The sequence below is a fragment of the Microcaecilia unicolor genome, chromosome 14, assembly GCF_901765095.1.
Source record: "Microcaecilia unicolor chromosome 14, aMicUni1.1, whole genome shotgun sequence".
NCBI lineage: Eukaryota > Metazoa > Chordata > Amphibia > Gymnophiona > Siphonopidae > Microcaecilia > Microcaecilia unicolor.
In genome coordinates, this window is record NC_044044.1 from 52,381,732 (window position 1) to 52,398,067 (window position 16,336).

The window sequence follows — 16,336 nt, forward strand, 5'->3', positions numbered from 1 at the left end:
TTTCATCTTGTGTCCCCTAGTTCTATTATTGTTAGAAAGCGTAAACAAACACTTCACATCTGTCCGCTCTACCCCACTCATTATTTTGTAGACCTCTATCATATCACCCCTCAGCCGCCTTTTCTCCAGGCTAAAGAGTCCTAGCCGTCTTAACCTCTCCTCATAAGGTAGTCTTCCCATCCCTTTTATCATTTTCGTCGCCCTTCTCTGCACCTTCTCCAATTCCTTTATATCTTTTTTGAGATGAGGCGACCAGAACTGAACACAATACTCCAGGTGCGATCGCACCATGGAGCGATATAACGGCATTATAACATCCTCATGCTTGTTTTCCATCCCTTTTCTAATAATACTCAACATTCTGTTCGCCTTGTTAGCCGCCGCAGCACATTGAGCGGAAGATTTCAACGTTCTATCCACGATGACTCCCAGATCCCTTTCTCGATCCGTAACTCCTAAAGCGGAACCTTGCATGACATAGCCGTAATTTGGGTTCCTCCTTCCCACGTGCATCACTTTGCACTTGTCAACGTTGAACTTTATCTGCCATTTGGACACCCAATCCCCCAGTCTCATGAGGTCCTCTTGTAATCTTTCGCACTCCTCCCGCGACGAGATGACCCTGAATAACTTTGTGTCATCTGCAAATTTAATTACCTCACTAGTTACTCCCATCTCAAGGTCATTTATAAATATGTTAAAAAGCAGCGGTCCCAGCGCAGACCCCTGAGGGACCCCACTAACTACCCTTCTCCATCGAGAATACTGACCATTCAACCCTACGCTCTGCTTCCTGTCTTTTAACCAGCTCTTAATCCATAATAATACACTGCCTCCGGTCCCATGACTCTCCAGTTTCCTTTGGAGTCTTTCATGAGGCACTTTGTCAAATGCCTTCTGAAAATCTAGATATACAATATCCACTGGCTCCCCTTTGTCCACATGCTTGTTCACCCCCTCGAAAAAATGCAGTAGATTTGTGAGGCAAGACTTCCCTCCACTAAATCTGTGCTGACTTTGTCTCAGCAGCCCATGCTTTTGTACGTGCTCCGTAATTTTATTCTTAATAATAGCCTCCACCATTTTTCCCGGCACCGACGTCAGACTCACCAGTCTATAATTTCCCGGATCTCCTCTGGAACCCTTTTTAAAAATCGGCATTACATTGGCCACCCTCCAATCTTCCGGTACCACAACTGTTTTTAGGGATAAATTGCATATTACTACCAGCAGCTCCACAAGTTCATTTTTCAGCTCTATTAATACTCTGGGATGAATACCATCCGGTCCTGGTGATTTACTACTTTTCAGTTTGCAGAATTGCCCCATTACATCCTCCAAGTTTACATAGAAATCATTTCGTCTTTCTGACTCGTCTGCTGCAAATACCTTTTCCGGCACCGGTATCCCTCCCAAATCCTCCTCGGTGAAGACCAAAGCAAAGAATTCATTTAATTTCTCCACTATGGCTTTGTCTTCCCTGAACGCCCCTTTAACACCACAGTCGTCCAGCGATCCTACCGACTCTTTATTTTCTGAAATGTCCTTTATTGAATAAATCTAGAGAGTTTACCCACAGTCATATGGTCAGAAGTATTGTCCCCAGGACAAAGAGACACCATGATTCTAATAGCTGTATCAGTGGTTGTAGATAAAAATCTGAAGAAAGGAAGCTTCAACCGGCCGACTGTTTACCGATGGAAGAGAGAATGCAAGTGAGCTACAACGAGCAGCTCATTTGCATTCCTTTTCCTTGATGCATGCCTGTTCCTTACCGATTCGCTAAGGGAATCGGTAAGGAAAGGGCTTTACCAATTTTTTAGTGCATCTTGGCTTCAGTGCATATCAGGCACAGAAAAAGCTTCTTACACAGTGCCATGTTTCACTTTAGCTGCATCAGGGAAGCATAGTATTACAACTTGAAAACACTTTTGGGCACCTTCCACTTTAGTAAAGCTCTGGAACTCATTGCCGGAGGATGTAGTAATGGGTAGTACTAAGTTTTCTTATAAAATGACCATCAGAAAGTAAGCACGAACTATAGCAAATATAGCTTACAACAACAGCATAAATAAGGTTATGCCTCCAGCCCTCATTGGTCTCAACATTTACTTTTTTATTTCTATATAACTCAAAATATAAACATAAAAATAGCCATATTGGGTCAGACCAATGGTCCATCTAGCCCAGTATCCTGTTTCCAACAGTGGCCAATCTAGGTCACAAGTACCCGGCAGAAACCCAAATAGTAGCACCATTCCTTGCTACCAATCCCAGGGCAAGCAGCGGCTTTTCCATGTCTGTCTCAATAGCACACCGTGGAATTGTCCTCCAGGAATTTGTCTAAACCTTTTTAAAACCCAAATATGCTAACTACTGTTATATGATTATATATGTAGGGTGGTCTAGTGTTTTTATTTAAATTTGACCACAAATTGCTGTTTTAATAATAATGTCAAGTCATAGGGCTGCAATGCCCCTCCTGCCCCAAGAGCTTATAATCTAGTTTGAGTTTATGAACAGTAAAATGCAGAGCTAAGTTTCCCAGTTCCAGGAGGGGGACTTTTTAGCCAATCCTGGTTTTAAACTTACCTTCTTCAGAAGCGTGGAATTTGTAGTCCCTGATTCTACCCATGGAACTCAATGCTTCAGCTGATAATGCATCAGGCTATGGCCTAAAATCCAGAAATGCCAAGTTACCCAATTACAGGCTGGAGCCTTTTTGGTCAGTTCTGGTTTTGAATTTATATCCCAAATCTGTTTGGGAGTTGTAGTCCCTGATCCTGCCGATTGACAACAGTGCTGCAAGTTGCATAATATGGATGGTGTGGTCCGAAAATACCCTAAGTTCTCCAGAACTGGGTAACATGGCATCTTTGAAAATCTCCCTCCTGGCACTGGATATCTTGGCAACTATTACCAGGGAACTAAGGCAATATTACTGAGGTGCCCTGAGCCAATTTTTGCCTGGGAGACCCTCTCCCCCTCCAAATGTAATATGGTATCTACTCCCCCTCCTCCACACCTGCCAGTGATAAAGGGTGCCAAAATCCCATCCAGTATCTCTTCCCTCCACCCCTCCCCCAGCAGTCTGGCATTACCTCTCTTTCAAACCACTCTGGTTTACCATCAAACTCCTAGAGGGCACTGGCAACTGCAGCAATCACACACCTTCCCTTTGCTGTGTGCCGCCATGCTGGAAACAGGAAGTTGTGTCAGAACAGTGTGAATCACTGCTGTTGCCAATGCCCTCTAGTACCACCCAAAACATTCCCAGAACATGCCCCCTTGCTAAATGGACATTCTACAGTGTTGGATATCCATATCCTGCTTTTGCAAAATTGGGATTTGGACGTCTCTGAAATATGGTCATCTGAATGCCAGTTTTCAGACATCCAAAACACAAATACAGCTTTGACAATAAGCTCCAAAGCTTCCAGTTTGGGATTACACACACACACACTTTCTATAGTACAAACATGTTGCAGAGTTCAAATCAGGCATCCTCAGTACCCCTCAACCTTAATAATGGGTTGCAATAGATCAGAAATGGCCAGACTAGCAGGGGCATTGTGGAATTCACAGTTACCTGGATGGGGGAGGGTAAGAGGGGATAGAGGATAGCAGGGAGATAGAATTAGATACTTTTCCCATAGTTTTAAACTGAAACCTTTTCTAAATGTAGAGACTTAACAGCCAAAGAACTTTAAAAGGATAGTAGGAACGCTTTTCTAGCATTAAAAGCAAGAACGTTGGAGATAGGCGGGATGTTTTTCCTTGCCTATCTGTGGAAATGCTTAGTTAGGTTGGGTCAGGTTAAATATACCTTTTTTTCACCAGATAGTCTAAAATCATTTCTAGATTCTAAGCAAATCTAATAGTTAAAGTAAATGGGAGTATTTACGCCACCTTATTTCCTTTATATAAGTTCAAGTAATAATTCTTCCTAACTCTGTTCGCCCCATGATTTAAATGGGGTCTAAGGAAGCCTAAAATGTATGTTTGTGATAATATGCTATTACTTTTTCTTTTGCTTTATTGTTTATATGAAGAATTATTGAATTTCTTATTAATCTAACTATTGCTGTATTTCAAAACAAGTGTAATCTTGTTAAAATTGAAAATCAATAAACAAATTGAAATAAAAAAAAAAAGGATAGTAGGAAGGCTCAAATCTTGTTCTAAAAGACAGTTATTTTTGGTTGCACTGCTACTGACCTGAATTAGGTGTTAATTAAGGTGCGAGGCAGTAGACTATTTGCAGAGGTTATTAAGGGCAATCTGATTACTGAGTTAGCTTGAAAGGGTCTGTTTGAAGCAATCCCCTTAGATTCAGAGGAAAGGTCCCACTTAACTTTCTTTCTTAGAGGTTCTGAGAGGACATTTCACTGGTAAGTGAACATTATTTTGCTTTGGGAACTTAAAGATTGGGGTTTAAAGGAGGAATTGTAGGTTAGTGATAGGCAAAATAAAAATATAAAAAACAAACTTTATCAACTAATCTACATAGTCTATTCCCCCTAGTTTTAAAACTTGAACTTTGTACCACAGCATTAACAGATACCCTCTAGCAGGCACTGCATGCCCTAGTTGTCTTCCAAAAGTACAAAGACAAGGAAGTTACAAATAGGAGGCAATATTTTTTCACTCAACAAATAGTTAAGCTCTGGAACTCTTTACTGGAGGATGTGGTAACAGCCATTAGCGTATCTGGGTTTAAAAAAGGTTTGGACAAATTCCTGGAGAAAAAGTCCATTGTCTGCTGTCTGATATTGAGACAGATATGGGAAGCAACTGCTTGCCCTGGGATTTGTAGTATGGAATGTTGCCACAATTTGGGTTTCTGCTAGGTATTTGTGACCTGGCTTGGCCAATGTTTGAAAAACAGGATAGTGGGCTAGATGGACCATTGGTCTGACCCAGTATGGCTACTCTTATGTTCTTATTGAAATTGGGAGCATCCCCACTCCAATAACAGGGGCAGGGGTGTCACCTGCTGATAATGTGGCCAGCGGTGATATCTGCTGCAGATGCTGCAATGACAATAGTGGTGGTAGCATAATACTCATTGGACCTGGCAACCCAGGTGGCTGCCCATCTCGTCCATCCTTTCTGAGGGTCCTGTGGACTGGCATAAGCATTAGGGAAGTTAAGCAGGCTCCAGTTTCTGTGGGGTGGCACTGGCAAAGAACAGCAGCAGAAACACCTGAAAGAACCATCAATGTTTTAAATTACTTTTCCCTCAATACTCAGCTGGCGGTGGACAGCGTTTCTTTTGTCCAACGCCACAGCTAAAATCAGAATTTCAATGCTGGGTCCTGTGAGGGCTTCGGCATTGAATTTCCATTTTTTCAAAAGTCGGTTAAGTCAAAATTTAGACTTAACTGGCCATGGGCTAGCACATTAAGATAGGACAGATATTTATGCACTAAATATGGCCACTTAGCTCTGAATATTGGGAGCTAACTGGACTCCATCACTGAACGCCCCCCAACGTAGCCAGCTTACACTTTGTTACTAACGAGTCATTTGCAGCAGTGCTAACTGGTTAAGTGCTGCTGAAAATGACTGGATAGCCCATGCAAGTGAGTTCTCAGCCTGTTAACTCACTGCTCAAACTAAACAACCACAGCAGTACTGCTTTCCACTTTGACTTGTGTATTCTTTAATACTGGCACTCATGACACACTCCCCCAGCTCTCACATAAGCAATGCTTAATAATAAAAGCACACTGACACCATTTCAATGGTCACAACTTGGCCACAGCTTTATTAACATGCAGTTTAAGGACACTGTTGTACAATGAACTCTCCCCACAGGATGTCTCCCACCATGCAGCAACGAGGGTTCAACCAAGGCACAGCTTACCCAACATCTCCACAGTGAAGGCAAGTGTCACCTTCAGGTGTCCCCCAGGCGTGGATGCTCCTGCTAAGCTGTGACAATGAGGATAGAAAAACCATCATTGCACGGGTGGGTAGGATAGTTACCCTCTCCGTGTCCAGGCTCATAATGGCGCACCCAAAAGCAGAGGAGCTTTTAAACCTCCCATTTGGAGCACCACCTCTTAGCAGGATGCCCAGGCTGCGGTGGGAAAATCTCTCCAACTCAGCCTGGGTGACCCCCAAGAACTAGATTCAGGCATTGGTGCGTTGGGTGCGTGGGGCCAGGTCTGTGCAACCGGGCACTCCGCCTTGTAATTTATGCTTAATTGGTTTGATTTAATTTGTGTCTACCTCTCTGGCAAGACCTGAGCTTTGCACCCACAGCTTAGCCTGTGGTGAGGGAATAGGACAGGAGGAGGCGAGTCTGAAACCGACGGAACAGAAAAGTGATTTGATTTATTCATTTGATATACCAAATTTATACCCAAAGACACCACAGTGGTTCACAATACTGCAATTACAATTATTAAAACATGTATAAAACATCTCAGACAACACAAAATTGTGCCCAGTTTATCATGTACAATGCAAAGACGCCACAGTGGTTCACAATACTGCAATTACAATTATTAAAATGTGTATAAAACATCTCAGACAACACCTTATCCACTACAATTGCCCAAAACAATTGTCACAAATCCAGGTTTTCACAGCCTTACAATATTGCAAATAATTCCCCATACAACTAATATCCTCAGGCAACTGATTCCACAAAAAAGGGCCAAAGTGACAAAATGCCCATTTCATGGTAGTTGTTAATTTAACCATGGATAAAGGGGGAAATTCCAATAAAGTTAGTTGTGAGGATCACAACTGCCTGGATGGAAAACATCTCTATATATAAAAGGCACCTCCAACGTTCTAATTGAAGCCTCCAGCCGGAAACTTGAGGTGGCATAGATATCCGGTTTAGCAAGTACACAAAGGAAAGGGAGATAATTGTTTTCTCAGGCACCTGGAGTGGTTGCCCTAGGTGATTAACAAGTAAAGCAATTAACTCTGCTCTGAACTCTGCCCTGGGTGATTAACAAGGTCAGCTGGGGTCCACAGCTCCTTGCAACTAAAACAATTAACTCCTTCCAGAGTCTTAGCAGCTTGCCTTTACTCACCCAGGCTGCTGTCATTGCCATACACTCTAAACCAAACAAACCTAGCAGCTGCTGCTCCACATTGTCGTTTTTAAATTGTTGCTCCATCAGAAACAAGTCTACAGCTTTTTCAACTGGGAGGGAAGGTGGCCCTGGAAATGGGAGGGTGGGGACTCTGAAACTCTGAGGGACGGAGGGTGGGGGGCCCCTGAAACTTGGATGGACCCTGGGACTAGGAGGGGGGAACGACCCTGGGACTCTGAGGGAGGGAGGAGATGACCCTGGAACTTGGAGGGAGGAAGGAGTGATGGGCCCCTGGCACACACTCTGATTTTCATTCCTTCTCACAGTCAATCTCACACACACTCTCTCAAACATACACTCTCCGAGGAAAACCTTGCTAGCGCCTGTTTCATTTGTCAGAAACGGGCCTTTTTTTATTAATAAGGGAAGAAAGGTAGCTCTGCTGATCACAAATGCAGCCCTCTCCTCTTGGCTGGTATGCAAAGAGTAGTTCAGTTTTTGTTTGCATACTTCTATTTCTTATTCAGTATTTAGTGCCTATCTGTATTCTGCTAATGTGTAGTTTCTTTGTAGGGATCGGTATCACTCTGGCTTATTCTGTTTGCCAGTGAAAGGTGTGCTACATATGTAATGAATGTGTTTCCAGAGGCTTTCACTTCTAGGATTGCAGGGGTCAGTGGATGGGCACAGCCTGGGATATAGAGGGACTGGGTGGCACTGGCATAGACAGCCTATCATTTCTAGGACTAGATGGCACTGGTATACAAAGCCTGTCATCTCTAGGACTGGATGGCTTGGGAAATTGGCACAGGCACACTGAACCTTTGTGACTCTACATTGGACTTTGCACACTGTTGTGGTTTCTGTTCTGGAGCTCACTGGCAATGGCTGAGTGGCACAAATCATATTCTCTTTATTGTGTGAATGACCACAGAAATAATAATGTTAGATTTAGAGATGTGTGCTGCAGAACTACATGTGGGCAATCCCCCCCCCCCCCCCCAAATTGTATGTTGATCCTGGATCAGTATTGTCAGCAAAATTACACAAGCACTCCTTCAGTTCTGTGTGGGCACGCCACAGATCTCTAAGAATACAGAGCCATTCCATGGCAGTGAATTCCACAGCTCTCTAGACCAGATCTGTCAAGGGTTCATTCTATTTCCACAGACACAGGAGAGCCCCTTTGATAAAACTCTCTCTTCCATCTGGTGTCTAAGAATGATGTTAACACTGGTACAATTAAAAGGATCATGTTGGGAACCAAAACTGAGATTAATCAAACAGAAAATAAGTACAAGTTTTATGTCCTCTACCACTCACTCACTGTTCATAACAAAAAGAAAAATTTCCATAGTGGCTTCATTTTGGTAAAATATTCATGTCCTCTTGTGGGGTTTTCTAACATAGCTATGATGTGAAGCATTTTCCATATAGAAGGTGCTATTGTCGTTTTTTCTTCTTTTTCTTTTGTTGTGTTTTGCTTTTTCCTTTTGTTTGTTTTTTTGTTACTGTGTTTAAACCTATAATCAACAACTTCATACTGGAAAGGAGAAAATTAATTGGAATGGGAAAAGCTAAAGAGGATATCTGGTCTTGAGCTGGGATGTTTAGAGTTCAGGAAAGAAAGGGTGAAACGGGATAGCTGGTACCTTGCAGCAAAGAGAGAGGCTGAGCAGGGATAGCTGGTACCCTGCAGCTCCTTGTGACTCTGGGCAAGTCACTTAACCTTCCATTCACCCAGGTACAAAATAAGTACCTGTATATAATACGTAAACTGCTTTGACTGTAACCACTGAAAGGTGGTTTATCAAGAACCATCTCCTTTCACCACCACCAGTGAGAATGGGCAAAGCAGGTGCGTCAGGGGATGCCCTCCATAACTGTGACCTGTGTCGCCATACTGCTTCTACAGCTCTTTGTACATCACTGCTCAGGAGGATAGGACTGTCACCTGGATTTTTTTCAGGATTCTACAAACGTATCATTTAACTGTCTCAAAGCCAGAAGGATAGCTAAAGTGTCTGATATTGTTTTTAATCCTGATGTTTTTATTGTAGCCTTGGTGGTATTTGCTGTATGAGTGACTAATCTGACCTATCTGTCTTTGACGTTCCTTCTGTTTGTTTTTAAAAATTGTAAAATTGGAATTTTGGCAGGTTATCAAGTTCTTAATAAACATACAGTATTTAGTTCCAGCCTTTTTTCAGCCTGCAACAGCAGACCCCTCACACTTTTCTTCATGTCTCTTATTTATTTATTTACTAAAAACAGAACAAACCTGTTCAGAAAGGCATATCCCACCGACCCAACATAAAAACCTGGATACCTGCAACACAACAGAACCAAAGACTGAAATGGAGATTTCTAACTCTTCCTTCTCTAAGTTCCCCCGTTGTATTTACCATACATGAACCTTAATCTACCACAATATCACCTTGTATTTGTTCATACCGGAACTGGCAAATGCCGTAATGATACTATGTAAGCCACATTGAGCCTGCAAATAGGTTGGAAAATGTGGGATACAAATGTAACAAATAGAATAACAATACATTTTTATCACTGTACATAAAGTAAGGAGCTGGTTAACTGGGCCACGGTTATTTAAGTCCAAATGCCAATTCAAAAAAATGTGCTTTAAGCAGTGATTTAAATTTAACAAAGGACAATTCCAATCGGAGATGGGAGGACAAGTTATTCCAGAGGAAAGGTGCCAAGAAAAAATAAGCTGATGATGAGCAGAGCTGGGTGTGGGGCACTGACTGAATGAGCACATTGGCAGTAGACAACAGCACAGCACCAGAAGAAAGAGAGTACATGTCTGTCTGTCTATCTGCAAAGTACGTGTGTGCCTGAAGCATGAGTGAGTGCATACATAGCGAGGCAGTCCATTCGCATGTTTGTGCATATGTGTCTGAAGAGTGTTCTGTGTCCTTGGTAGGGGCAGACTGATTAGTAGTGTTTCACTTTGAAAATTTGGACTGGAGTGGAAAAGTCCTCTGGTTCAAATGTACCCATTATTATTATTTATTACATTTGTACCCCGCGCTTTCCCACACAATGTAGGCTCAATGCGGCTTACATAGTAATTTGAAAAGCAAAGTCATATACCGTAATAGAAATTTCAAAACATTTTAAATTGAGCTTGATAGTATATGATAAGTTGATCTTGATAATGTATGATTAGTATAAGAGAGGGAAGACAGGATAGGATAGTATAAATTTGGGAGAAATGGGGTAAGGAGGGATAAAATAAAGGGGAGATTGCGAAGAGAAGGATGGGATGAGATGGGGAATGGGGAGATGGGCTCCGCGTGTTTCCCTACTCCTCCCCCTGCCTGGGAATCAGCTGTGAGTGATGTTAGCCTGGCTACGGAGCCTAGCTCAGCAACTCCAGGAGCCATGGACTCAGGCAGCTACTTTAGAACGTTGGAAGTGAGAATTATTATATAGGATAATTAACAAAACTCTATGGGAAAGGTTGCCAATTTATTATAATATACACGAACCATATAGTATTCCTAGTAATAAATCTCACGTTTTGGAGCAGTTCCGGAGATGGGACATAGGCAGATTCAGGCACTGCAACTCCCAAACTGCTTTGGGATGTAAGTTTAAAACCAGGGCTGTCACAAAAGCCCCAGCCTCGGACTGGGTAACTTGACATCTCAGCTTTGTACTTCCCTGGTTTGCAGCCCACTGCTCCAGAGATGTCAACTGGCCCAATTCCAGGAAGGAGACTTTTTGGCAGTCCTGTTTTGAATTTATATCTCAATTCAGTGTGCTATTTGTAGTCCCTGATTCTAACTATTGAAATCAGCGCTGCAGGTCCTATAATGCACCATAGGGTTGTCAGAAATGCAGGACTGGCTTACAAGTTTCCTCCTTAGAACTGTGTATATTGGTTGTTCTCAAGCTCTATCATTAAGTCACTCTTTTGAAAGCATGTGCTTGCGTGGTCCCCATGCTCACTCACAAACTGTTATTGCTGCCATGCTCAAAGCTAGGCCCTTCACATTTTCCTGCTACTTCTGGACAGGTGAAAATATGGGGGGGGGGGGGGAAACTAAGAATTGAGATCTGGAGGCAGGGAAGGCAAATGATTGGGGAAGAGGGAGAAGAAAGGGAGTAAATGAGTCCCTGAGCTTCCAATTGCCCCAAGAAGTAGATTTTAGGATAGTCCTGGATTTCTAAGAACCTCATCCAGATGCATTATGGAACCTGCGGCATTGATTTTAATGAATGGAATCAAGGACTACTTTAGGGATGTTCATTTAAAACCAGCACTGGCCAGAAAGTCTCTCTCCTGGAAATAGATAACTTGGCAGGTCTGGAGCCAATGGGGGAAGGGGGCACAAATGTATGTTTGTCTAGGGCCCAATACAGAGTTAATCTGGCCCTGTCAATAACATATGTGCTTGAATTGTCCCATATGACAGGCTATCCCAAACACTAAGATTAATCTGCCTTGTTTCTCACATTCTTTGGAGGGCACCTCAGCTCTTAAATTGTGCAGACTGCAGAACCTCAGCCTGCACACTGCCCTGTGTGTGGGAGAGAGCTAAAGAAAAATCAACTACACTCAGAAGGGTTCCAGTGTGATTTCACAAAGAGAACGCTGTCTACTCCTGGGCTGAGCATCAGCAAGTGGGCAGCAAAGGCCAGTGCACGTTCCCAGAATAAACCACATATAAAACTCCACACCATGCAAAAGGATGCCACACACTTGCAGGGATACAGACAATTGAGCCCTAGGTCTGGACAGGGAAAAGGATGGGCACAGAGACACAGAGCCTAATTGTTCTAATTCACTTCTGTGATTTTACATGATTGTGACTGTAAGTTGCCTAAGACACAATTTTATTTATTTATTTGTAGCATTTATACCCTGCTCTTTCCCGCTCGATAGCAGGTTCAGTGCGGCTTACAAAGTATGGTACAATGTATCACAAGGATAATACAAAGTAAGGTACAATGTATCACAAAGATAGTACAGTTGTATAGCATGGGACAATAGTAAAAGATGTGGGGAAAGGATTGGAGTATGGGTAGTATTGGTGGTGTGGATTAGGTTCGAGATTTAAGTTGGGTCTTTTGGGTAGGCTTGTTTGAAGAGGTAAGTCTTCAGCAGCTTTCGGAAGGGTAGGAGTTCATTGGTTTTTCGGATATGTCTAGGTAAAGCATTCCAGAGTTGGCTGCCTATAACAGAGAAGTTGGATGCGTAGTAGGTTTTGAATTTGAGGCCTTTGCAGTTGGGAAGATGAAGGTTGAGATATCTTCGAGAAGATTTGGACCAGTTCCTGGCTGGAAGATCGATCAGGTTGGACATGTAGCTTGGGACTTTGCCATTAAGGATCTTGTGGATCATTGTGTGGGCTTTGAAGTTTATTCGTTCCTTGATAGGGAGCCAGTGAATAGGCAATAAAAATAAAACCTCATAAGAACATAAGCATTGCCATACTGTGACAGACCAAAGTCCATCAAGCCGAGTATCCTGTTTCCAACAGTGGCCAATTAAGGTCATAAGAACCTGGCAATATCCCAGATTTTATGCTGCTTATCCTAGAATATGCAGTGGATTTTCCCAAGCCCATCTTAATAATAGCTTATGGATTTTTCTTTTAGGAAATTATCCAAACTCATTGAGTGAAGAAATATTTTCTCCAATTCATTTTAAATTTGCTACTTAGTAGCTTCTTTGTGTGCCCCTAGTCCTAATATTATTGGAAAGAGTAAACAAGCGATTCACATCTACCCGTTCCACTCCCAAATGAATTAAAAAATATCTGTGAACAGTGTCAGCGATACTACGTATCGCAGATAAAAATAGCTAGGACCTCATATTTTTCAAAACAAATACAAGCTGCATCAAATTCATCTAAACTATTATTCTCTATAATGAAACAATTAACAAGTAAACCTAAAGCGTCCATTGAGGACTGTTTTATAGAATCCGAACTATTGGCTACATTTTTTATATCTAAAATAGACATATTAAGAACTAATTTGAACAAATTAATAGTACCAAATAATATCAGGCTTATTTTCGAAAGAGATCGCTGGCCATCTTCCGACACAAATCGGGAGATGGCCGGCGATCTCCTGAATCCAACCAAATTGGTATAATCGAAAGCCGATTTTGGCCGGCTTCAACTGCGTTCTGTTGCGGGGCCGGCGAAAGTTCAAGGGGGCATGTCGGCATGGTAGCGAAGGCGGGACGGGGGCGTGCTTGAGACGGCCGGCTTCGCCCAATAATCGAAAAAAAAAGCCGGCTTTGACGAGAATTTGGTCCACTTTATTTGGTCCCTTTTTTTTCAGGTCCAAGTCCCAAAAATGTGCCCGAACTGACCAGATGACCACTGGAGGGAATCGGGGATCACCTCCCTTGACTCCCCCAGTGGTCACTAACCCCCTCCCAACCTCAAAAATACAACTTTAAAAACTTTTTTTGCCAGCCTCAAATGTCATACTTGGGTCCATAGCAACAGTATACAGGTCCCTGGAGCAGTTGTGGTGGGTGCTGTGGTCTTCAGGCAGGCGGAACCAGGCCCATCCCCCACCTACCTGCTACACTTGTGGTGGAAAATGGGAACCCTGCAAAACCCACCCGAAACCCACCGTACCCACATGTAGGTGCCCCCCTTCAATCCTTAGGGCTATGGTAGTGGTGTATAGTTGTGGGGAGTGGGTTTTAGGGGGGTTGGGGGGCTCAGCACCCTAGGTAAGGGAGATATGCACCTGGGAGCTATTTTTATTTTTACTTTTTAGACGTGCCCCCTAGGGTGCTCGGTAGATGTCCTGGCATGTGAGGGGCACCAGTGCACTACGAATCCTGGCCCCTCCCACGACCAAATGTCTTGGATTTGGCCGGATTTGAGATTGCCAGCTTCGGTTTCCATTATGGGCAAAAACCGATGCCGGCCATCTCTGACATTTGGGCGGCCCCAACCGTATTATCGAAAAAAAGATGGCCGGCCATCTTTTTCAAAAATACGGTTTGCTCTTCTCGCTTGCGGCGCCAGCCATAAAGTTGACCGGCGCCTTTCGATTATGCCCCTCTTAATGTTCTTTACCATCTTCAGAACTGTGGACTACATTTGAGATTCCATCTTTAAATTCTTTCTTAACAACCATATCACAACTTTCATTAACTTATAATCAGCTAGATCCAATACTATCAACTTGGTTAAAAAATTCTTCTTTAGAAATACAAAACCAACTTCATTCGATCATTACAAGAAGCCTTATAGAGGGAATAGTCCCTTAAATTCTTAAAGAGGCTCTGGTAAAAACTATGTAGGTTGCTTACGTCGAGACGAAGAATATACTACATCCTAGACAATCAGGTTTTAGAAAAGGCAACAGTACAGAAACGGTTTTAACGTCATTCTTGAGTGAAATTAATTCTAGATTAGAGCAAGGTTATATTGCACTGGTTGTTTCACTTGATCTGTCCGCAGCATTCGATCTGATAGATCATACTCTATTATTACAAAGGCTAAAGGAAATTGGGATCTAAGGTACAATCTACAACTGGTTTACTTCTTATCTTGAGAACCGTTCATTTAAAGTTATTCAAAATCAATCAATCTCTACTTCCTATTTCAGCTGTTGTGGGGTACCACAAGGATCGGTGTTATCTCCTATGCTGTTCAATTTATATGTTAGTCCACTTTCACTACTTATTCAAACCTTAGGTATTAGTTCTTATTCATATGCTGACGACTTCCTATCAAGGCAACATGTCAGGTCCACCACCTTCGCAACAAGCAGGCAAGTGACCGAGTGATCCTCACTTCCGCCAGCCACCCAGCTATCTAAATGCCTAATAATTGAATCACCAACTACAACAGCCATCCTAACCCTTTCCTCCTGGGAAGCAGCTCCTGGAGACACATCCTCGGTGTGAGAGAACATAAGAGTAGCCATACTGGCTCAGACCAATGGTCCATCTAGCCCAGTATCCTGTTTCCAACAGTGGCCAAGCCAGGTCACAAGTACCTGACAGAAACCCAAATTGTGGCAACATTCCATGATACAAATCCCAGGACAAGCAATTGCTTACCCGTGTCTTTGTACTTTTGGAACGAGTAAAAAAAAAAAAATCAATTGACTTCTACTCATTCTACACCATTCAGGATTTTGTAGACCTCAATCATATCTCCCCTCATCCATCTCTTTTCCAAGCTGAAGAGACCTAACCTCTTTAGCCGTTCCTCATACAAGAGGAGTTCCATCCCCTTTACCATTTTGGTCACTCTTCTTTGAACCTTTTCTAATTCTGCTATATCTTTTTTGAGATTTGGCAACCAGAACTGAACGCAATACTCAAGGTGCGGTCGCACCATTGAGCGATACAAAGGCATTATAGGATTTCCAGTCTTATTACCAATCCATTTTCTAATAATTCCTAGCATCCTGTTTGCTTTTTTGACTGTTGCCGCACACTGAGCAGAAGTTTCAACTTATTATCTACAATGACACCCAGATCTTTTTCTTGAGAGCTGACCCCCAAGGTGGACTCTAGCATTAGGTAACTATGATTCGGATTATTCTTTCCAATGTGCATCACCTTGCATTTGTCCACTTTAAATTTCATCTGCCAATTGGATGCCCAGTATTCCAATTTCGTAAGGTCCTACTGCAATATTTCACAGTCCGCACGTGAATAGTTTTGTGTCATCTGCAAATTTAATCACCTCACTCGTCGTTCCGATTTCCAGATCATTTATAAATATATTAAATAGCACCAGTTCCAGTACAGATCCCTGCGGCACTCCACTTGTTCACCCTCCTCTATTGAAAGAAATGACCATTTAACCCTACCCTCTGTTTTCTGACAATAACCAATTCCTAATCCACACCAGAACCTTGCCTCCTATCCCATAACTCTTTAATTTTCTTAGGAGTCTCTCATGAGGAACTTTATCAAAAGCTTTCTGAAAATCGAGATACATTACTTTAACCCGCTCACCTTTATTCACATGTTTATTTACGCCTTCAAAGAAATGAAGCAAATTGGAAAGGCAAGACTTCCCTTGGCTGAACCCATGCTGACTCTGTCCCATTAAGCCATGTTTGTCTATATGTTCCGTAATTTTATTCTTTATAATAGTTTCTACTGTTTTGCCCAGCACTGACGTCAGGCTTACTGATCTGTAATTTCCTGAACACCCCTGGAACCCTGTTTAAAAATTGGCATCACATTGGCCATGCTCCAGGTACTACAGACGATTTTAATGACAGGTTATATATTACTAACATCAGATCAGCAA